At 42.2% G+C, this 24,031-nt stretch overlaps 1 protein-coding gene and 2 pseudogenes across 7 annotated transcripts in view; 1 reads left to right on the plus strand and 2 right to left on the minus strand.

Annotated features, from left to right (window-relative positions):
- The window catches only part of LOC121018764 (orphan sodium- and chloride-dependent neurotransmitter transporter NTT5-like), a 58,660-nt gene that overhangs the window by 26,664 nt on the left and 7,965 nt on the right, over positions 1–24,031 (minus strand). For 2 of the 7 annotated variants that reach the window (XM_040457705.1, XM_040457700.1), the window contains exon 1: positions 9,542–10,196. The exons of 2 other annotated variants lie outside the window; for them this stretch is intronic. The gene's annotated coding sequence lies outside the window, so the exon portion shown is untranslated. Of the gene's footprint in view, positions 1–8,954; positions 9,172–9,541; positions 10,198–24,031 lie in introns of those variants that run through there. 3 more of the 7 variants (XM_040457706.1, XM_040457702.1, XM_040457707.1) reach the window with 3 other exon arrangements.
- On the plus strand, positions 176–761 carry LOC121018765 (U6 snRNA-associated Sm-like protein LSm3; annotated as a pseudogene).
- On the minus strand, positions 11,085–23,125 carry LOC121018888 (orphan sodium- and chloride-dependent neurotransmitter transporter NTT5-like; annotated as a pseudogene).

A 24,031-nucleotide genomic window follows, 5' to 3' on the forward strand; every position in this document is an offset into this window, starting at 1 on the left:
ACTAACAGAATGAAAGCTAAAAATCATGATCATCTCAATAGATGCATAAAAAGAATTTAACAAAATTCAACATTATTTCATAAAATATTCAACAAACTAGTAACAGAAGGAAACTACCTCAACATAATAAAAGTCATATATGAAAAACCTGCAGTAAACATTACTGGTGAAAGACTGAAGGCTTTCCTACTAAGATCAGGAACATGGCAAGGATGCTCACTTTCACCATTCTATTCTATTCATTCTTTTTACCATTCTACTCACCACAGTACTGGAAGTTCTGGCCAGAGCACTTAGGCAAGAAGAAGTAAAAGGCATCCAGGGGAAAGGGTTCAGGGTTTGAAACATGGCAGACAATGTGGACCATCAACAAACTACCAGCACTTGTAGAAGAGCCCTGGATCTCATCAGGCTTGGCCTTGATGAGTGAATTTATATGAAAATGAGAAACAACAGAGAGTTTCAAGGAAGACTACATGTTTATGATCAGGATGTAAATACAATGTTGAGAGATGTGGAAGAAACTGTGATTACCATAGAAATTGATGAGGAAACATACAAAGATATGTGTGTGTGTATGTATATACACAAAATGGAATATTCTGATGCTCTTTGTCCCAGGAGATGTTGTACTAGTTGCCCTCCATTAAGAATTGGCTGAAACAGGGGTGCTCAATAAATAGGTTAAGTGGCTGACTTCGGCTCAGGTGATGATCTCACGGTTTGTGGGTTCAAGCCCCGCAGCGGGGTTTGGTCTGACAGCTCAGAGCCTGGAGCCTGCTTCAGATTGTGTCTTCCTCTCTCTGCCCCTCCCCACTCTCACTCTGTCTCTCAAAAATAAATAATAAACATAAAGGTTTTTTTTAAAAGAATTGGCTGAAACAAAGAATTTATCACGTATGGAATATGGAAGACTTTGTACGATTGCCTCTTTAAATGTAGAAGACATTCAAAAGAGAAACCTGTGTAAATTTTGATATTAAGAAATGACCAAGGATCCTTCCACTCCTGAAATGAGTTGATTTGCAGATAACTCAAAAATTCTTACACTAAAGTGCATTCAATTTTTTTCCAACCCTTTCAATAAATGTGATCACCCAAAAATAAATAAATAAATAAATAATTTAAAAAGCCATCCAAATTGTAAGGGAAGTAGTAATGTTATCTCTGTTCATAGATGGTATGATATTTTAAGTTCAAAATCTAACGATTTTATTTAAAAAACTTTAATAAATGAACTCAGCAAAGTAGCAGGATACAAAGTCAACACTCAAAAATCAGTTGCATTTCTGTATACAGACAGCTAATAATCTGAAAAGGAAATTATGAAAACAATTCTATTTACTATAGCATCAAAAAGAATAAAATATTTAGAAATTAACACAATAGGAAGTGAAACACTTATCCAATGAAAACTATAAAATATTGCTGAATGAAATTAAAGAAGACATAAATAAAGAGAAACATCTCATATTCATGAACTGGAAGACAATGTTTTTAAGATGTTAATACTATCCAAAGTAATCTACAGATTTAAGGCAGTCCCTATCAAAATCCCAGTGACTTTTTAAAAATAGAAATTTTAATTTCCATCCTAAAATTCCTATGGAATCTCAAGGGATCTTGAACAGTCAAACAATCTTAAAAAGGAAGAACAAAGAGGCATCTGCATGATCTTGCGGTTTGTGAGTTCGAGCCCTACATCAAGCTCTGTGCTGACAGCTCAGAGCCTGGAGTCTGCTTTGGATCCTGTGTCTCCCTCTCTCTCTGCCCCTCCCCTGCTCATGCTTTGTCTCTCTCTCTCATAAATAAAAATAAAAATAATTTAATTTAATTTTTAAAAAAAGAAGAAAAAAGATGAAGGACTCATACTTTCTGATTTCAAAACTTAGTACACAAAGCTACAGTAATCAAAACACTGTGGTACTGGCATAAAGACAGACATATAAACCAATAAAATAGAATGGAGAGCTCTTTGCATACACGGTCAAATGATTTTTGACAATGGCACCAAGACCATCTGATAGGAAAAGAATAGTCTTTCCAACAAATGGTGCTGGGAAAACTGGATATCTGCGTGCAAAATAATGAAGTTGGACCCTTATCTAATACCACATATGAAAATTAATTCAAAAAGGATCAAAGACCTAAATATAAGACCTCAAGCTGTAAAACTATTAGAAAAAAACATAGAGAAAAATCTTCATGACATTGGATTTGGCAATGATTTCTTGGATATGACACCAAAGGCACAGGCAACAAAAAAACATATAAATAAGTTAGATATCATGAAAAAATGTTCCAATTCACTTATCAAAAGATAATGCCAACAGAGTCAAAATGAAACCCATAGAATGAAAGAAAATACTTGTGAAATCATATATCTGATGTGGGATTCATATCCAGAATATATAGAGAATTCTACAATCTGATTCAAAAATGGGCAAAGGACTATGATGAGACACTATCTCACGCTCGTTAATATGTCTAGTGTACAAAAAAGAAAAGAAAAAAGGAAAAAAAAGAAAAGAACAAGTATTGGTGGGGATGTGGGGAAATTGGAACCCCTATGCTCTGTTGGTGGCTGAAAAATGGTACAGCTGCTGTGCAGAAAACAGTACGGCAATTCCTCAGAAAATTAAAAACACAGTTACTATATGATTTAGCATTTATACTTCCGGTTATATACTCAAAATAACTGAAAGCAGGGTCTCAAAGATATTTTTCTACACCCATGTTCACAGCAGCATTATTCACAATAGCTACAATACGTAAGCCATCCAAGTGTCCACTGAGGGATAAATGGATAAGCAAAATGCAGTAAATCAATGTAATGGGATATTATACAGCCTTAAAAAGTTAGGAAATTCGGGGCGCCTGGGTGGCGCAGTCGGTTAAGCGTCCGACTTCAGCCAGGTCACAACTCGCGCTCCTTGAGTTCGAGCCCCGCGTCGGGCTCTGGGCTGATGGCTCAGAGCCTGGAGCCTGTTTCCGATTCTGTGTCTCCCTCTCTCTCTGCCCCTCCCCCGTTCATGCTCTGTCTCTCTCTGTCCCAAAAATAAATAAACGTTGAAAAAAAAAATTAAAAAAAAAAAAGTTAGGAAATTCTGACATATGCTACAACATGGATGAACCTTGAGGATTATACTAAGTGAAATAAGCCAGTCACAAAAAGACAAAGACTGCATGATTCTACTTATATAACGTACTTAGAATAATCAAAATCATGGAGACAAACACTAGTAGAATAGTAATTGCTAGGGACTGTGGAGGGTGGAATAATAGGGATTTATTGTGTAATGTACACAGTTTCAGTTTTACAGGATGAAGGAAATATGGAGGCAGATGGTAGTGATGGTTGTAAAAACTATTAATGTATTTAATACCACTTCAAACTGGTTAAGATGGTTTAAGTTTTATATGTATTTTCCCACACTAAGAAAATTGGAAAAAATGGAATACAAAATGGTAGAGCCATAAAGAGTCACAGTTTCTTAAAAAAGTTAAACATATGCTTTCCATATAACCCAGCAGTACCACTCCTAGGTATTTTCCCAAGAAGTTTTGTTCACAAAAACCTGTATGCCAATGTTTATAGCTACTTTATTCATGATCGCCCAAACTGGAAAAACCCACATGTCTTTCAATTACTGAATAAAAGATAAACGGTACATTCATGAAATGCAATATTAGCAGTAAAAAAAAGAACAGGGAATATTGATACAATGAACAACATCCATGAATTTCATGCATATTATGCAAAATGAAAGAAACCAGACTCAAAAGGCTACATACAGCATGACTGCATTTAAATGACATTCTGGGACACCCGGCTGGCTCAGTCAGTAGGGCTATGACACTTGATCTCAAGGTTGTGAGTTCGAGCCTTGTGTTGGGTGTAGAGATTACTTTAAAAAATAATAAAATAAGAATAGTAAAAAATTAGTTTCTCCAAGAAATCTGTGGGATTAATTCCCCGTCTCCATTTGACAGATAAGAAAGCTAAGACGAAGGAGAGAAAGTGACTTGCTAAAGGTCATGGAACTACCTAAGGGTTTGATATAATAAACAAACACACACAGATTTCTTTGTCTCTAAATGCTATATTTTTCTTACCAGGCCAAGAAGCTGCTCAAGACAGAGACTGCAACAACACTCTACCAGTCACTGGGTCTGGGATTAGTCTTGCTGCCCTGGACACCTATACCAGTGACGGGACATGTGGACATTTCCATATTAGAGGTCTACAAACCCTACCACCTAGAGTCCTAAAACATGTTTTGCCTCAATTTGCCTGCCTAGGCTCTAGGTCCACCTGCCCTGCTCCCTAGGTGGGAACACAGGTGGATTTGTAGGTTTGGGGATGCGAAAATTGATAGAGACAATGATGAGTTCAATTTGGGAAACAATGAGTGTGAGGGCTTGTGGGCACCAACTTCTAGCTGAGAAACATCAAGAGCATCAGACCACATGACAGGAAAATATGTAAATGTAAGATCTGAGAAGCTAAGTAAAAACCCTATAATCCTGAATTTGAATTGAAAAAATAAGTATGAATTTATGATGTATTTAACCTTAGAAGACTACTTCCTAGCTCTATCTATTGAAAAGACCTAGAAACAATGAGCAATGCAGTAGCAACGAACACCCCTAGCACAAAATTGTGATCTCTAAATACCACTTCCCATCAAAAGGAACTAAGTATCCTTAGAAAAATAGCAGATTTCAGAGCTGGGTATGAAATGTACAAATTAATCCTAGACCAGAAGGTCATACCAGAAATCAAAGAAATTATTATATACTTCTGTGGTCTTGTCAAAAGGACGCAGGAGTCAAACTGAAGATGCTTCCATGTGCCAAAAATGAGATGATTTGAGCATCAATAAGAATAGTTGCAAGGGCGCCTGGGTGGCTCAGTCGGTTAAGTTGCCGACTTCAGCTCAGGTCATGATCTCATGGTTCACGGATTTGAGCCCCACGTTGAGTTCTGTACTGACAGCTCAGAGCCTGGAGCCTGCTTTGGCTTCTGTGTCTCCCTCTTTCTCTCTGCCCCTCCCCTGCTCATGCTCATGCTCTGTCTCTCTCTCTCTCTCTCTCAAAAATAAATTTTAAAAAAATTTAAAAATTAAAAAAGAATAGGGGCGCCTGGGTAGCTCAGTCGGTTGAGCGTCCAACTTTGGCTCAGGTCATGATCTCACAGTCTGTGAGTTTGAGCCCCGCATCGGGTTCTGTGCTGACAGCTCAGACCCTGAAGCCTGCTTCGGATTCTGTTGTCTCCCTCTTTCTCTGCCCCTCCCCCACTCATGCTTGCTCTCTCTCTCTCTCTCTCTCTGTTAAAAATAAATAAAACATTAAAAAAACATTTAAAAATTAAAAAAGAATAGCTGCAATGGATGGAAATACATCAAATATATGTAAATCTATGAGTCCAGAGAGATGCTAAAAAGAAAAAACTCAATGACCATTTTTGCAGAGTATTAGGCAATAAATTCATTTTTTAAGCTGGCAAATGAGAGGAAAGAATCAAAGTTTATTCTGCTTTCCTCATACAAACTGTATGCCAGGGCAACAAATGTTTGGTAAAGGGAAGTTTCTCTTTCTAGAAGTATTCCAGCTAAAAAAAAAAAAAAAAAAGGAATGATAAAGCTGGAATACCACCATTTCATAATCTCTAATGAATATGTGTATCTAGACAATGACTATTCATGGCTGCTCACATGACAAAAAGAGAGAACATCCAGAGAGTTTTTGCCTCCTGACAGAAGCATATGAAACCATTCATGAAGTATTCCTGACAGAATACTGACCCTAAAACGAATCAACCTCTTGCCCTAACTACCAATTCATAAGAAAGCCAGGGAACAGAGAACATATTAAATGACACCACAGGGAGGGAAGCAGCAAATTCCAGATGGTTAGAAACTACAGGACAAATAACCCAGTTTCATCACTAAATATATTGCAGAGAGGGGGAAAAGAGGGCAGGAGATCTATAGATTAAAAGAGTCTTTTTTTATGAATATAATTTATTGTCAAATTGGCTTACATACAACACCCAATGCTCATTCCAACAAGTGTCCTCCTCAATGCCCGTAACCATTTTCCCCTCTCCCCCACACTCCCAAACACCCTCAGTTTTTTCTCTGTATTTAAGAGTCTCTTTGGCACAAAATCAGATTAACCACTGGAATATATACATAACCAACAAAATAGATAAAGTTTAAAAGGTTCAGATTTGTTTTAAGTGATAAAAAGCTAAATAGAAATAAAAAGTAGATAGTAATATACAAGAAGGTATATTACTTAACAGTATAGACTTAACAGTCACTAGTCACATGTAGCTCACAAGCACTTGAAATGTAGCTGGTGTGACTAAGAAAGTGACTTTTTAACTAATTTAAATATAATTTAAAAACTTCTACTTGATTCAGTTACTAGAGAACTTTTTAAGTATGTTTAGAACAACCTGGATATGTGAATCTACTTTTTCACATGTGGATTTTAGGAAATTTAAATACAGATCAAATATTTTCTGGTAAAAATTTAGTGTTCAAATTGAGATGTGCTTATTAGTTTTAAATACACACTGGATTTTGAAGACTTAGTAAAATATAAAATGTCTCAATTTTTATATTGGTCACATGTTCAAATGATGTTTTGGCAATCTTGGGTTAAATAAAACTATTTTATTAAAATTAAAAAAAAAAGAGTCTCTTCTGGTTTGCCTCCCTCTCTCAAAAGATTCTTTAAAAAAAAAAAAAGTTTATTTAGGGGCACCTGGGTGGCTCAGTCGGTTGAGTGTCCGACTTCGGCTCAGGTCATGATCTCAGTTCGTGAGTTTGAGCCCTGCATCAGGCTCTGTGCTGACAGCTCAGAGCCTGGAGCCTGTTTCAGATTCTGTGTCTCCCTCTCTCTCTGCTCCTCCCCTGTTCACACGCTGTCTCTCTCTCAAAAATAAACAAAGATTTAAAAAAAATTTTTTTTAAGTTTATTTATTGAGCAGGGAGGGGCAGAGAGAGAGTAGGAGAGAACCCCAAACAGGCTCTGTACTGTCAGCGTGCCACCTGACATGGGGCTCAGTCCCACGAACTGTGAGATCATGACCTGAGCCAAAATCAAGAGTCTGATTCTTAACCAACTGAGCCACCAAGTACCCCAAAAGATTCTTCATGGATACAGCAACAAATTACAACATACGAATTTTACTTGGATGATGATTCAAACAATCTAAAAAAGTTCTGAGACAGTCTCTCAAATAGTGAAACAGAGTTGGGACACGATCGAGCAATTCCACTCCTAAGTATCTGCCAAGAGAAAGAAAAACATATGTCCCCCCACCCCCAAAATTGTACATGAATATTCATCACAGCATTATTCATAATAGCCCCAAAGTGGAAACAACCTCAAATGTCCATCAACTGGATAAATAAAATGTAGTATATCAATACAATGGAATATTCGGTGATAAAAAGAAATAAAATACTGATAATATGCTATACAGGGATGAAACTTGAATATTATGCTCTGTGCAGGCCAGTCACAAAGGACTACATGTATTGTATGATCTCATTTATATGAAATGTCCAGAATAAGCAACTCTGTTGAAACAAAAGTAGATTAGTGGTTGTCTAAGGTTGAGGTTGGAGGCTGAAGCATTTGGGGTGACAGCAAAAGGGAGGGGGGTTTCTTTTGGGGGTAATGAAATGTACTAAAATAGACTGTGGTGATGGGTACACAACCCTGCCATACTTTACAAGCCACTGAATTGTACATTTTAAATGTGTGAATTGTGGGGCGCCTGGGTGGCGCAGTCGGTTAAGCGTCCGGCTTCAGCCGGGTCATAATCTCGCGGTCCGTGAGTTCGAGCCCCGCGTCAGGCTCTGGGCTGATGGCTCGGAGCCTGGAGCCTGTTTCCGATTCTGTGTCTCCCTCTCTCTCTGCCCCTCGCCCGTTCATGCTCTGTCTCTCTCTGTCCCAAAAATAAATAAAAAAACGTTGAAAAATTAAAAAATAAATAAATAAATAAATAAATAAATAAATGTGTGAATTGTATGGTGTGCATTGTATGGTAGGTGAATTACATCTGAACAAAGCTGTTAAGGGGCACCTGGCTGGCTCAGTCAGTAGAGTATGTGACTCTTCATCTCCCGGTCATAAGCTGAGCCCCACCTTGGATGTAGAATTACGTAAAAAAAAAAAAAAAAAAAAAAAAAAAAGGTTAAGAAGAAAGCTGTTAAAAAGGATAAAGCTACCAGAAAAAAAAAATATATATGTATATATGTGTATATATATATATATGCATATATATGCATATATGTATATATGTGTATATGCATATGTATATATATGTATATACATGTATATGTATATATATACATATACATATATATATGAGACAACCAGGAAAATCTAACTACTGACTGGATATTTGATGGTATTAAAAAGTACTGTTATTTATTTTATGTGTGATAATAGTTTTGTCAGGTGTTTGTGGGGATTTTTTAAATGTTTATTTTTTATTTTTGAGAGAGAGTAAGCAGGGGAAGGGCAGAGAGGGGGGAGAGAGGTTCGGAAGCGAGCCCCCCACAGACAGCAGAAAGCCCTATATGGGGCTCGAACTCACAAACCAGGAGATCAGGACCTGAGCTGAAGTAAGACGCTCAACTGACAGATGCCCCTTGTCAGGTTTTGTTTTTAAAGGGTTCTTATGTTTTACAGATATTTATGGACATACCTACAGATGAAATGATAAATTTGGGATCTGCTTCAAAATAATGGGGAGGCTTTCAGTGGGAGGAGGTAAGTTGAAACCAGACTGGTCGCCAGTTGGTCACAAGATGGGTGATGAGTACAAAGGAATTCATTAAGTTATTCTTTTACATATGTTTGAACATTTCCGAAATAGAAGGACCAGAAGCCACAGCAAGAATCTGTATCAGGCTACCCTGACTCACCGTGTAAACCCCTCTTTCTTCTGGGTCTCCTGATGAAAATTAAGGATGACAATAGCTGTGTCTCATACCATTCTCATATAAGGTACTGTACCAAGGGACGGGGCTCCATTTTTGTCTAATGAGGCCGGAGATTCCCAAGAGCAGTGCTGAAGAAACTGCTCATCACACGCAAGGGTGCTACGAAACTCGACTTTCGACAGTAGGATCCCTAGAGCTATCTAATAGAGAGGAGTCTATGATAGAAATTGGTCTATCTCTAATCAGGAGCCCCTACAGCAGTGTGAGATATTCGCATTGCAAACCACCTTGCAGTTAGGTACCAAAGGACATTCAACAAGTAGCTGGAGAATATAAAAATTGAAAATGGGAGGAGACACCCCAAGATCCTCATTCCACCCCTATCCGTTTATCCGGTAGGCCCCTACTTTTCAATCCCCTCCCCCACGCAGGTTCCATTCCCAAAGCTGAGAACTGGATGGGGAGGCAGAAGGGAGGATGAACACCTGCGTTCCCAAAAGGAAGGCGGTTTAAAACTCAAGACTATTTGATCATGAGAAGACGACTGCCTCCGCTGATTTTCGCCTTACCCAACTCAATAGCACCAAGCTTCCAGCAGACAGATCGTTTGGATGGGGGTGGGGGGTGTGGCGAAGGAAAGTGAGGGGCGGGGCTACAAGGTACAGGAGCCAACGGGTGATGACCCCGATCTTCCAAGCTTGACCAGCGAGAAACACCGGAGGTCCAGAGACTTCCGGGACCACACCTCTTCCTGTTTACCAGGCCCACCCCTCGAGTCCCACCCGCCAATGGTTGGGATGTCTGCTTTTTCTTCCTTAATCACGGAAAGTTACGTAGAGGCAACTACCCTGTGGTAGCTGAGCAATCCGAAATACTGAGATCTCTGAGTACTTAAGGGAAACCCATTCCCTGGATCTTCAGGAATCCCAACCACCTCTACCCACAGCTCCCAATCCCAGTCGCTGACTGACCCCTATCTCCTTTTGGTAAGTACGTCAGCTCAGTTGTGGACTCACCCCTCCGGAAGTTCTGAGAGACCCGCTCGTCATCACCCACTAGGCAAATTCATTTGACTTAGCCCTGTAGTAAAACCTGCCAGGTCTCCTACCACGTAGATATGGGGCCCTAGTGGGCTCAGCAGTAGGTAGTTCCCTAAACCACTTGTGTTGATTCACAGTCTTGGAGCCTTTTTAAAAATAATTTTTAGGGGTGCATGGGTGGCTCAGTCGGTTAAGTGTCCAGCTCTTGGTTTCCGCTCAGGTCATGATCTGGTAGCTCATGAGTTCAAGTCCTGCATCAGGCTCTGTGCTGACAGTGCAGAGAGTGCTTGAGATCTTCTCTATCCCTCTCTCTCTCTGTGTCCCTCCCCCACTCTGTCTCTCTCTCAAAATAATAAACTTAAAAAAATAAAAATAAAATTTTTAGACTCATATATGATTACCATGTCCCATTGGCAAGTGATTAATATCCTTTCCATCTTAGCTGAAACCCCATTTCCCATGTTTCCCTTGGCTAAAGGCCAATCCCTAGATCTGAATTTGCCATGACAAGGATAGGGCAGGAACTCTAGGCTGGACATTTGGCTCTCAAAAGAATGGAAGACTTTTGGGAAAAAGACATTTATAGAAAAAAAAAATCGCTGACACCCAGGACTTAGTCCTGGTGGACTGATTTATTGACCAACAACATTACTCCTCCAGTTTCCTTCCAGGAGCTGGACAGATCAGTCAAGAAGCAGATTTGGTAGACATGACAAATAGTGAATATCATGGGCGTGTGTATATACTGAGGAAGGGGATGGGGAAAACACAGTGACAGTGGTAACCAGGAAGGATGGGGTCTGAGAGGGGGGATGCAAAGTCAGGCCCCATGTGTCCACCAAATTATGCCTCTACTTTTGGGAATAATAGCAGTTCTGTGTCTGGGGACATCAACAGTTGCAAGTTGGTATGAGCTGCCTCTTATGCTATTTCCAGGAATGTGTGATGTCAAGTCAAATGAATGAAGTTCATACATACATACAACAGGTTGATCAGCAACTTGATTATCACCTCACAGGATTTCCTACTTTTGGACCTCTTTAACGGGCATTGGCTGGATGAAGGGTAAGGATTTGGAAGATACCATAGGCTTACCCTGGCTTGTGGGATTGAAGGGAATCCTGTGGGTGAGGCAGTATGCAAAATATGTGTGGATGGGGAGGATAACAGTGAGAAAAAGGGCAATCGTTGCAAGAAGCCCCAATGATGGGTATTGGTGAAGCACCTCTTTTGACTGTGGAAAGATGGGAAAGGGGTTCAGAACATCAAAGTTCCCAGAAAAGTGAGGACTGTAGAAGGGAAGGGTGGGATAGGAACCAGGGCAGATGACCAGTCTTCAGGGAGTCAGAGAATGAGACGATAGCATCTTTAGGCCATGAGTGGATTGAAAGATCTGGCCCCCACTCTCTAGCAAGGTCTAGTGTCTAGGGAAAGAAGCTCACACTGAGTCCCAGGCCACATAGGTGATAGTCTTCAGAGACAGATGAATCAGAGTAATCACAAACAGGGCTAGCAGCACAACGGGACAGGGAAAGCACCACAGCCAATGGATGAGAGAGATGAGGGGTCCCCACATGATCGCAAAGTCTTCAAGGAACCTGGGAGGAAGGGCCACAAGACTGTGGGAGGCCTAGTCAGGCCTCACCCAGCCTTGGGGGTGGAGGGCAGCCCAACCTTAGCATCTTTCAAGTATTCTACTTCATCTCCCAAACTCTGCCTCAGCTCAAGACTCATCCTCTCTTATCTTCTCCCTAGTCAGTCTTGCATCGCGACCCAAGAAAAATTTTCAAACATTTCTCTACTGCTCAAAATTGTTCATGGGTACCTAATGCCCTTGGGATAAAGGCCAAGTCCCTTTCATTCATTCCATGAATATGAAAATGTTTATGATGTGTGAGGGACTCTTCTACATGCTGGGTATCCATACTAACCAGCTCAGACTGGAAAAGGCAGCAACACTTGACCCTCGGGGGGAACTTTTCTTAGTTTCTTCAAGCCCATGTATCCAACTCCTTTATTGCATGTTCTCAATTGCAATAAATATCCAAGTGGGGTCTTTTGGCCACGAAGGCCCTTCTCTTTGTCTTTTCTTTGGAATATTGCAATAGCACCCAACTGTTCTCCTTGCTTCACTCCTGACTCCTCATAGTCTATTCACACAGCAGTCATGGGTATTTTTTTAAATAAATCTGACGATGTCACTCCCCTGCTCAAAACCTTCCAATGCCTCCTCTCGTGCTGCAGAAAAAAAACTAAGTACTGCTATAGCTTAGAAGGTCTTCCTTGATCTCCTGTTATCTCTCTGGAACATTCTACTCCAACCTCTCCGATCTCCTTGCTCCTCAAAAATTCCAGGCATGATGCTTCCTCTTGCCTTGGTACTCAGTGTTTCCTCTACTTGGAACACTTCCTCAAAATCATGGCTCCTTCCTTCACTTCCTTCAGGAGTCTGCTCAAATGTCACCTTATCAGAGAGGCCTTCCCTGCAATCCAACCTAAATTAGCACCCACACATACTCCCATTCTTGATCATTTTACTTTACCTTTTGATTTTCTCCTGTCAATTGTCACCACCTGACATTTAAAAAAAATTTTTTTTTTTCAACGTTTATTTATTTTTGGGACAGAGAGAGACAGAGCATGAACAGGGGAGGGGCAGAGAGAGAGGGAGACACAGAATCGGAAACAGGCTCCAGGCTCTGAGCCATCAGCCCAGAGCCTGACGCGGGGCTCGAACTCCCGGACCACGAGATCGTGACCTGGCTGAAGTCGGACGCTTAACCGACTGCGCCACCCAGGCGCCCCTGATTTTTATTCGTTCATCTGGTTACTGCCTATCACCAGCACTAGAATATAAATTCCTTGAGGACAGGGATGCTTGTTTTATTCAATAACCTTGGTGATTAAAACAGTGCTTGGCACATATTAAGCACTCAAGAAATATGTTAAATGAATGAATAAACATGTTTCTCCGAAGGCCCTGAGGTTAAGAGTCCCTGCATCACTCTAGCTGGGTGACAACAGAAGCAACCAGAAAGGGGTCAACCTTCCCTATAGACCCAAGCTATCACCTCCTGGCTCCACAGGCCCAGCCCACAGCCATGTTTTCAAATATGATGATGATGGGGGCGCCTGGGTGGCGCAGTCGGTTAAGCGTCCGACTTCGGCCAGGTCACGATCTCGCGGTCCGGGAGTTCGAGCCCCGCGTCAGGCCCTGGGCTGATGGCTCAGAGCCTGGAGCCTGTTTCCGATTCTGTGTCTCCCTCTCTCTCTGCCCCTCCCCCGTTCATGCTCTGTCTCTCTCTGTCCCAAAAATAAATAAACGTTGAAAAAAAAAATTTAAAAAAAAATATGATGATGATGATGATGATGATGATGGGGAGGACTGTTCAGTATTCATTCAGCAGGCTGATGAAGTAGATGCCTGAAGGTCGAGTGAAGAAGAAGCCACACAGGAACATGAGCCCAAAGACAACCACTGGAGGGAACACTGGATGGGATCAAAGTCAGAAGTCTAGTTGGGTGACAAGGGCTAAGCATAGGTTATAGACCTGAGCTGGGTAAGAGTCTCAGATAAATCAGGGCCATTGGTAGGAGTAGGGCATTGGTCAGAGTACCGGTAGGCTGTTTTGTGTATTTCCTGAAAGAAGAAAAGGTGTCCTGGAGTGGGGTTAGGACGCCCTGCATGATCCCTACCATTGTGCTCAGCCCCAATGTCAGCAAAAACAGGAAGAGGATAGACCAGCAGACAGACCCAGGAATGAATGACATGGTTTCAACGAAGGCCATGAATGCAAGGCTTGGGCCCTCCTTAACCTGTTGAGGGGAGAGAGGGTAGGAGTTAAAGTGTCCTTGGACTTAACAAAAAAATACAGACAAGGATACTATCTACCTTCCCTGGAAAACTCCCTAAAAGCTGTGGGTCGCTGAGAAAATCAGATCTCCAAGCTGACCCTCTGACATGGAAAACCAGTCTACCTGGCATTACCCGTGGAGGGCATTCTGCAAGTTCTAGTTCTCTGCATCATCTGGGCTGCAGGTTATCCTGGTGCTTCTGGGATGTTTTTCTGGTGCTAGCAAAAGCTGAAATTTGTTTCACAAAAGGCTTTGAGTAACTCCACGCCCTGCTCACCTACTTTTACTGACCTTCAAAAACTGCTTCTCTAAGTTGCAGTCACTCAAGTGGCTGAGGACAATGCTCTTGATGTGCTGGAGAAGGCTGTCCAGCCAGGAGTCAAGGCAGAGTAGGGCTATCAACCCGATTGGAAGGGGGCTGGGCCTCAAGAGGGAATTTCCCTACGGTTATCAGCTTCTCAAGCATTTCAGCATTCCTGGGGGTAAGGTGTTGAATCACACAGGACCATTTGGCCCCTCAGGAGATCACCTCCTTTTCCCTTATCTTCTAGATAAGGAAGGGCACCACTAACCTAGCATTATTGATCCAGGCACGGTAGAGCCTGAGGCGAAACCTAGAAGGTACTCACCTCCAGGATCATGAATTTATGTGAGCCTGGAGAACTTATGACCATGGGGGAAGCCCAGGAGGAGTGTTTTGCATTATCTTCACAGGAACTCTGGGATATCTGCTGCAGTGACAGGTGTCTTATTCACCACCTACCTCTTCCCTTGCTCTCTTCTTAACTAGTGGGTAAAAGGCAATCTTCTAGGCTTTGCATTACCGAATGTCAGGAAGCACCATTTACTTAGATTACCATGTACATAATGCTGCCCTGGAGGTGAGCTAGTGAGAGAAACTGCTTGGACTTTTTCATCTGAATCCTGTTGACCTATTTACCTTATCTTCCTCCCATGATCCTCTGAACATTTTATGCTCTAATCACGCTTAACTACTTACAATTTCAGGGCTGGCCATGCTCTTTCATGCCCAAGACCACCCTCACCCCACTACCATTCTTCACTTGACCAATTCCTACAGATCGTTAAAAATCCAATTCATTGCTCTACACGAACTGCAGTAGAAGGCTTGACACAACTTACTGCTAAGAGCAAAATGCAAGGTGCAGGGAACTAAGTATAGTTTGATCACATTTTAGAAAACAAAATACTGTATGTCCTTTTGGTAATAGGCAAGCTAAATATTTGGATCAACCTTCTCACTGTAAATAAGTTAAAAGTCTGAAAAATATTTTTAATCTTCTTAATTAAAATATTGAAAAAATGAGAAATTATTATACAAAAATTGAAGTGCACACAAAAACAGTGGGGAAAGGGGACTTCCAAAGCAACTTGTTCCCAAAGGTAAAAGCCAAATACAGCACTGTACCCCTAGTTTCCAATTTTATGACTTTTAAGAAATAAAAGGAGAATGAGGGTCAGCTATAAAGCACCAGAGCCTGCACAAAGTAAGAATCAGACCAGAAGGTCTTCCCCTAATCTCGCAATTCAAAGGGCTACTACACCTTCAGTATAAAAATGAACCAGAAGCTTGCACTCAACCCTTCCACAAGACAGGGAATGCCAAAGAAGGCTGCTTCAGAAATGATCAGAACAAAGGGAAATGTTTTAAAGTTGCTGACATGGGGTGCCTAAGTGGCTCAGTCGGTTAAGCACTCGACTCTTGATTTTGGCTCAGGTCATGGTCTCACAGCTCATGGGTTCGAGCCCCATGTTAGCCTCTGCACTGACAGCATGGAGACTGCTTGGGATTTTCTCTCTCTCCCTCTCTCTCTGCCCCTCCCCTAATCACTTACTTTCTCTCTCTCTCTCAAAATAAATAAACATTAAAAAATAAAACTCCAAAAAATAAAAAATAAAAAAATAAATAAAACTCTGGGGGGCGCCGGGGTGACTCAGTCATGTAAGCGTCCCACTTTGGCTCAGGTCATGATCTCATAGTCTGTGAGTTCAAGCCCCTGTGTCGGGCTCTGTGCTGACATCTCGGAGCCTGGAGCCTGCTTCAGAGTCTGTGAAGATTCTCTCCAGCTCATTCATTCTCTCTAACTCAAAAATAAATAAACATTAAAATTTTTTTAAAAATAAAGTTCCTGACATGTCATAACCAAGTCAGTCCTAGGTTGGATGTGCAGCCCAAATATTTGATCCTGGTTGTCTGAAGAACTCAAGCCAAGAACTGAGTTTCAAGTAGTCTCTTTCTAATGTCCCTATGCATCAGGTAGAAACAAAAGTCCTATTTATAGGAATATACCTTCATCCTAGGCCTTAAGAATTCCTACAAATAATGGTCAAATAAATAGGACAAAGAGACAATTAAGTACACAAAAAGAAGACACCATGAAAAATAACCATCAGAAACAACATAGTAAAAATTGACCTAAAGTTACTTCCAAATATTAGAATTGTTGAAGATTATATTTGCTGTGCTTAAATAATAAAAGACAAGCTTGGAAGTATTTCAAAGGAAAAAGAGCATCTTTTCATGTGTCTGTTAGCCATGTGGATGTCTTCTTTGGAAAAGTGTCTTCATGTCTTCTGCCCATTTAACTAGGTTGTTTGTTTTTTGGGTGTTGAGTTTGATAAGTTCTTTATAGATTTTGGATACTAACTCTTTATCAGATGGTCTAGATGGGTGATAGGTATTAAGGATGGCACTTGTTGGGGCACAGGGTGGCTCAAGTCAGTGAAGTGTCTGACTCTCGATTTCAGCTCAGGTCATGATCTCACAGTTCACGGGTTCGAGCCCCACGTCGAGCTTTGTGCTGACAGCTCAGACCCTGGAGCCTGCTTCGGATGCTGTGTCTCCCTCTCTCTCTGTCCCTCCCCAGCTCACTCTCTCTCTCTCTCAAAAATAAACATTAAAAAAATTTTTTAAATCAAACTGAAAACTAAACATTAAAAAATCTTGAAAGAGGCAGAGAAAAATGATACACTACATATTCAGCAACAGCAATCTCAAAGACTACAAATTCCTCATCAGAAATGGAGCCCAACAGCAAACAGTACATTTTTTTAAAGTTTATTCATTTATTTTGAGAGAGAGAGTGAATGTGTGAGTAGGAGAGGGGCAAAGAGAGAGGGAGAGAGAATCCCAAGCAGGATCCGCACTGCCAGTGGCAGAGCCCAGTGTGGGGCTCAAACTCACAAACTGTGAGATCATGACCTGAGTTGAAGTCAGATGCTTAACTGACTGAGCCCCGCAGATGCCCCTGAAGTATTAATTCTAAACAGACTGTAGAAAGTTAAGTGCACACTTTTGTTGGGTTGTCCTCTTAGTGTGTTTTAGGAGTTCTTTACATATTCTGAATATAAATGTATAGAACATATAAATTTCTCCAATACTGGGACATGCATTTTCATTATCTTCACAGGTATCTTTCAAAGAGAAAATGGTTTGACTTTTTATGGTGTCCAGTTATTGACTGTAACAAGGCCTTACATACTAAGGAGTGAAGAGAACTCTAAAGAATAGAGGAGCCACTGATCTACAGGACGGCAGGCACTACCACCAGGCCTTAGATCATCTAAGAAAAAAATTAACATGGAAAAGTGATTCCCAGGATATAGTGTTAAATGAAAAAAGGATAAAAACTAACTTCTGCATAAGAAAGAAGGGTAAAAAGGGGGGCCTGGGTGGCTCAGTCGGTTAAGCATCCGACTTTGGCTCAGGTCATGATCTCGCAGTTGTGAGTTCGAGTCCTGCATCAGGCTCTGTGCTGACAGCTCGGAGACTGGAGCCTGCTTCCGAGTCTGTGTCTCCCTCTCTCTCTGCCCCCACCCATTCGTTCTCTCTCTCTCTCCCCCTCTCTCTCTCTCTCTCTCTCTCTCTCAAGAATAAACATTTAAAACAATTTCCTTTAAAAAATTTTTTTTTAACGTTTATTTATTTTTGAGACAGAGAGAGACAGAGCATGAACGGGGGAGGGGCAGAGAGAGGGAGACACAGAATCTGAAACAGGCTCCAGGCTCTGAGCTGTCAGCACAAAGCCCGACGCAGGGCTCGAACTCACGGACCGTGAGATCATGACCTGAGCCCAAGTCGGACGCTTAACCAACCAAGCCACCCAGGCGCCCCAAAACAATTTCCTTTTAAATAAAAAGAAGGGTAAATAAAAATATATACATCTTTCTCTTTGTTTTTACAAACACACACAGGAAGGATAAATAAAAACATAATGAGATCGGTTTACCTATAAGGGATGGATGAGAAATGGGTTGAAGTGCTGGTGAAATTTCTGAGTGTCCCTTTGTATAATTTTCTCTTTTGAAACCATATTAATGTTTCACATTAAAATAAAAGTTTGAAGGACATTAAAATTCCATATAAACAGAAACAAATGAACATAACTGTATTTCAAGTAAGTGACAATCATACTGAATGAAGGAAAAAGAACTAACCCAAGTAATTTTTAAAAAAAATTTTTTTAACGTTTATTTATTTTTGAGACAGAGAGAGACAGAGCATGAACGGGGGAGGGTCAGAGAGAGAGGGAGACACAGAATCTGAAACAGGCTCCAGGCTCTGAGCTGTCAGCACAGAGCCCAACGTGGGGCTTGAACTCACGGACCGCGAGATCATGACCTGAGCTGAAGTCGGCCGCTCAACCGACTGAGCCACCCAGGCGCCCCTTACCCAAGTAATTTTGAACACAGCATTTTAACTATAAAATTCAGGATAAAGACAAAAAGTTGTCAACAAATAGTGAACTCGGGGATTAGTATGTTTGTTTCCTCAATGGAATGAGCTAGCAATTCTGTAACTATTTGCTGTGCATTCTAGCATGGAGATTAAGCGTGTGTGTGTGTGTGTGTGTGTGTGAGACAGTGAGACCAGCAACAAGAGATAGAAAGACCATTACAATCCTAATAATACTGTGGAAGGAAAGACCATTACAATCCTAAATACTGTGGAAGGTAACCTGGCATTATCCACTGAAGCTATACGTGGGGTAGAAACATGACCATAGTATTTTGCAGTTCCTCCCATCAAGAGGTAAAGTCTGTTTCTCCACCCCTCAAATCTGGGGTGGCTTTGTGACTTCCTTTGACTAAAGAAATGTAGCAGCAACGACAATGAGAGTATTCCCATGCTTAGGCTTCAAGACACTTTGCTGATTCCACCTAGGTTCTCTGTGAGCTGTCATATGAGGAAGCCCAAGCTAGCCACACAGAGAGGCCTCCCGGAAACAGCAGGCCTTGCGGACCCACCAGCTGACCAGAGCACTCAAGCGAGCCCTGTCAACACCGCACACAGCAAAGCGGTGCAGTCCCAGCTGGGCCCAGCTGAATGCAGACATGCGAGTTAACCCATGCAAGCCCAATAGAAGAACTTGCCAGCCAACCCATAGAATCTTAAGAAAAAATAAATCATTCTTGGTTTCAGCCATTTACTTTCGGAGTGATTTGTCACACGGTAACATAGAACTCGGCATCAACAATCTCACTCATAGATATATACCCTACACACGTAAGCACATGTGTAGTACATCAGGAACACGTGTAAGAATGTTTAGAACAGCATTGTTTTAATAGCCCAAAACTGGAAAGACTCTAAATGGTCAATAGTATAATGGATAAATAAATTGTGGGATGTTCACATACTGGAACATTATACAGCATTAAAAGCACAGACTATATGGATGAATCTTATGAACACACATTGAAATGAAAGAAGTAAAACACAAAAGAATACAAAGAGAATGTATATGTAAATGAACAAATTAAACTATATAAATGGACACGTTAAACTATATTGTACTTAGATATGCATACGTAGATAATAAAATATAAAAAAAAAACAAAGAACTAATTACCATAAAAGCCAGGACAGTGGGTGTGAGGAAAGAGTTTATAATTAGAGATACACAGAGATCTTCTATGGGTCATTCTAGTTGTTAACATGGGTGCTGTTTATTTTATAGTTATTTATTCTGCATATGTTGTTTTATGTGTGTTTCTATATGTAGGTAATACCTCATAATAAAATGTTTTTTAAACATTAAAAAATACCATTACACTCCCACCAGACTGGCAAAAATTTTAAAGTGTGACCAAGTGTAATCAAACGTGCAGAAAGTGGGATATGCAGAATTCTCACACATCATAAGCCATTTTGGTAATGAGACAACACACAGTAAGACTAAAGGTGTGGGCACCCTACCCAGCAATTCCATTCCTAAGTATACACCCCAGAGGACTCTTGCACATAAGCACATGAATATTCCCGGGTTAATTCTAGAAGAAAAGAGTGCTTATTTACATGGATTAGGATAGGGACAAATTCAGCTTAGGTTTGCCTCCTCTAGGAGTCCTTCTCTGACTAGCCCAGACAGAATTAAAGGCTCTGTCTTCTATACTCCCCATCACCCCTGTTATTAGTTATCATGAGTCTGTGACTGTCTGATTATGCAATTCCCCCACCTCCTCCCTCTGAAAACTGAAAACTCAGTGAAAGCAAGAACTGTGGTCTGATTCACCTGTCCACATCTCTGTGGTACACAAAGAGTTCTTTCTAAATGTCTGATGAGTGTTTTTGAAACTAATGCCTAAAGAATGAAAAACAAGGGGTGAGCAGACAATAAAAAATCTCGTTCTGAGAGTCCTTTTAGGGTTTAAGTGCGACAGATTGACAGAAATCCCTAAACTTAGGAGTTGAAAGTTAAAAGTGAAAACATTCAGCAAGTGGAAAGTTCTCCATATAGGTGTGCTCTTAGATGGTATCTGAGACTAGAGTAATCTTGAATGTTTGCCACTTTTAGCCTATCTCTGTGGTGGTACTCTGAAGTGGATGGCTGGCAATCTCTGAGTTTGAAGATTTCTAGGGCCAGAAAGAGTCTCTGGGCAAATTATTATATGACAGAGATTCTACTGTCTCTGTGTTTTGCTCCACGGGACAGTAGAGACTTGCAAGTGCACCTGTTGTTGCCAGCTGTGGACAGGAGTCTCTGTAGCACGTTGAAAGTCAGGGTCTTTAGGTTTTGTAGTTCCCTGGCGCTGGCACCCTCAACTAAGGGGCTGGCCTTACTTCTCACTGCAGCGGTGCGTGATGACTGTGGCCCAAAAGCCCAGGACACAGAAGTAAAAAGATGTGACCAGCAGCATGCTGAGCAGGTTAACCAGAGTCACGACGAAGGCATCAATGAGACAGTTGCTGGATGGGTACATGTGCGAGGATAAGGAGACAAGGCCAAAGCCTAGACACAAGGCAAACAAGACCCGGTTCCCTACTTCATGCCATACATCCATGTTGTACATAGTTGGTATCTAAAAGGGGGAAGACAAGTACAAGGTGAAATGTCAAAGAAGGAGAGGAGAACCTTAGCAAGTATGGGGGGAAGGACACGGGGTAATAAGGGGGAAAGGATGCCCTAAAAATAGACAATAGGAGTCTGCCAAGGCCCGGTAGCAGAGTGAGGAAGATGTACTTTACCTCGGAAAGCATCAAATACTGAAGGCCAAATACTGCCCCTTAGAGCAGTAGACACAGATGAGGAAACTGAGGACGATGCAATAAGAGACTGGTACCAAGACATACATTACCTGAATTGAGAATGGGACATATCAGCAAGCATGTACCAGTGAGGGGTCAACCAACAATCAACAGGGATCAAAAGTTCTGAGTCAGAAGTGAGGAGGAGACAGTTTTCAGCAAGGGTCAAGGGCTGGTGGGAGCAAAAGGCCAGAAGGAGCAAGACATTAGGAGATCAGTGATAACAATATTAGATGAGGTCTAAGGCATCTGAGAACGTCAATGGTGGCTTACGTTTCCAGAGAACTTGAGCCCATTAATAATGAAAGCGCTAACAAGATACCAGGACACCAATAAGAACAATTTCAGACTGAAGACTGGTGACCCACCATCCTCAATTCTGTCTGAGGCCTTCAAGGTCAGCAGGTACCAGAAGTACATGGAAGGTGTTGTCCTTCAGGATCTGGGGGGACCTGTCTTTGGACACGTCTGCTAGATAGGGTGATCCCTCCCTTTTCTTTAGCCTTTCTCCCACTTCCTCCATCTCTTTCTCCCTCCCATTTCTTCTTCTTTCTAAGATTTTCCTCTTCTTTACCCCTCCTCACTCCTTTCTCCTCTTCCAAATTCCCTTCCAGCTGTTTTCCCCATCTCCTCCTCTCTCACTTCTTCCTCACCAAATTCACTGGAGTTCATCAATAAGGGACAGTTCTCCCATGGACCTGGAAACTGGAAGGACTGGGCCAAGTAGGACAGGATCCAGGCATTGACCACATTCAAGTATAAGTTGGTGATGAAGCACACCTGAGGGCCACAAGGGAGGTGGCTGGGGAGGAAGAATGAGAACAGGAAAAAAGAGGGGATTAGAGAGAGAGGACTGGGAAATGAAGAGACTTGACCTGTGGAAGTGAAGTCATGGGACCCATCCCAGGACAAGGGTCAGGGTGCGAGTGGGGTGTAAAGGGTAGGCCGGGGCAGCCCAGGACTCCTCACCATGAAGCTGGTATACCCCACACCACCAATCCAGGGGCTGATGACCTTCCATACACCAACGCTGCCCTGATGCATTCTCTGACCAGCTGCCATCTCCAGGAATAGAAGAGGAACCCCGATCAAGAACAGCATGAAGATGTAGATGATGAGAAAACTGCCTGTGCAAGGGAGTCAGGAGGGCTCTGAGAACCACCTGGGTTTTCAGTGCCTAGACTTCTTTGGGGGTCCGGGAAAACACATTCCCCCGCCCCGTGACCTCCCTCAGGGCCACAGGCATCAGGGCTCAACTGTTTCCACATCCCTCATAGTCCCAGGTACCCCTTCACCCCTAGTTTCTGTAAGACCCAGATGCCTAGTTTCCACCCCCACCCTGGACCACCATCCTTATATTCTGATACCCTGCACCCCTACCCTCTTATGATCCTAAGTGTTCAGGCACCTGACTCCTATCCTGCTCAGAGTACCACATTTCCAGCCTCTACAGATCTCAGAAACCCTGGAGTTTGAAGCCTCTTGTGGATCCATGATTCCTGGTCCCCAAACTTACAACCTCCATTGTGAGATCATAGGAAGAAAACATGCCAGAGATCACTCATCTTCATGGAGTAGCCTACCTGAGTCAGGATGTACTCAACCTTATTGGACCAGCATGGACGGTTAAAAAAGGCCTCTCTCTTTTCCTTCTCTGCAACCTGCCCCTTCCCACATAAGGGTTTCTGGGTCAGGGTAGCTGCCACTCTTTTTTTTTTTTTTTTTTTTTTTTTTTTACGTTTATTCATCTTTGAGAGACAGAGAGAGAGACAAAGCATGAGGGGGGAAGGGGTAGAGAGAGAGAGACAAAGAATCCGAAGCAGGCTCCAGGCTCTGAGCTGTCAGCACAGAGCCTGACGCGGGGCTTGAACTCATGAACTGCAAGATCTTGACCTGAACCGAAGTCAGACGCTCAACCGACTGAGCCACCCAGGTGCCCCGGTAGCTGCCACTTCCAATGCAGAGATGTGCCTGGACTGGCTAGCTCTGTACTTGGCCTCAGAAGCCTGCATCTCCCAGGCCTAAGCCTTTGCCACCTGGGCCTCCAAAGCCTGGGACTCTGAAAGCCAGACCATCGCAGGCCAGGGAGCCATGCCCTTATCTTCCCAAGATTGTCTTTCTTGGGCACTCTCAGAAAGTTCTGTCTCAGTAGAGATGGCTTTTGCCAGTAAAGATGTGGAATCCTGGGCCTCTATCTTCATTCTAGGCAGACTCCCTGGAGCAGCTCCAGCTTTTTCAATGGGGTGTTCACCTTCCTGAACAGACCTTAAGGACACCAAAACCTACATTTAGATTTGAGAGTCAAAACATATAAAAATCTCTATATAAGTTTTACCTCTTAGAAATATTTCAGTACAAGGGAGAAGGGTAGAGATAGCCAAGCTAACAGTTGGGAATCGCACTCAAAGGGCTTCTAAAAACATTGAGGTAGGGGCGCCTGGGTGGCGCAGTCGGTTAAGCGTCCGACTTCAGCCAGGTCACGATCTCGCGGTCCGTGAGTTCGAGCCCCGCGTCGGGCTCTGGCCTGATGGCTCAGAGCCTGGAGCCTGTTTCCGATTCTGTGTCTCCTTCTCTCTCTGCCCCTCCCCCGTTCATGCTCTGTCTCTCTCTGTCTC

Source organism: Herpailurus yagouaroundi, unplaced genomic scaffold, assembly GCF_014898765.1.
Source record: "Herpailurus yagouaroundi ecotype Mexico unplaced genomic scaffold, PumYag 220, whole genome shotgun sequence".
Classification (NCBI taxonomy): domain Eukaryota; kingdom Metazoa; phylum Chordata; class Mammalia; order Carnivora; family Felidae; genus Herpailurus; species Herpailurus yagouaroundi.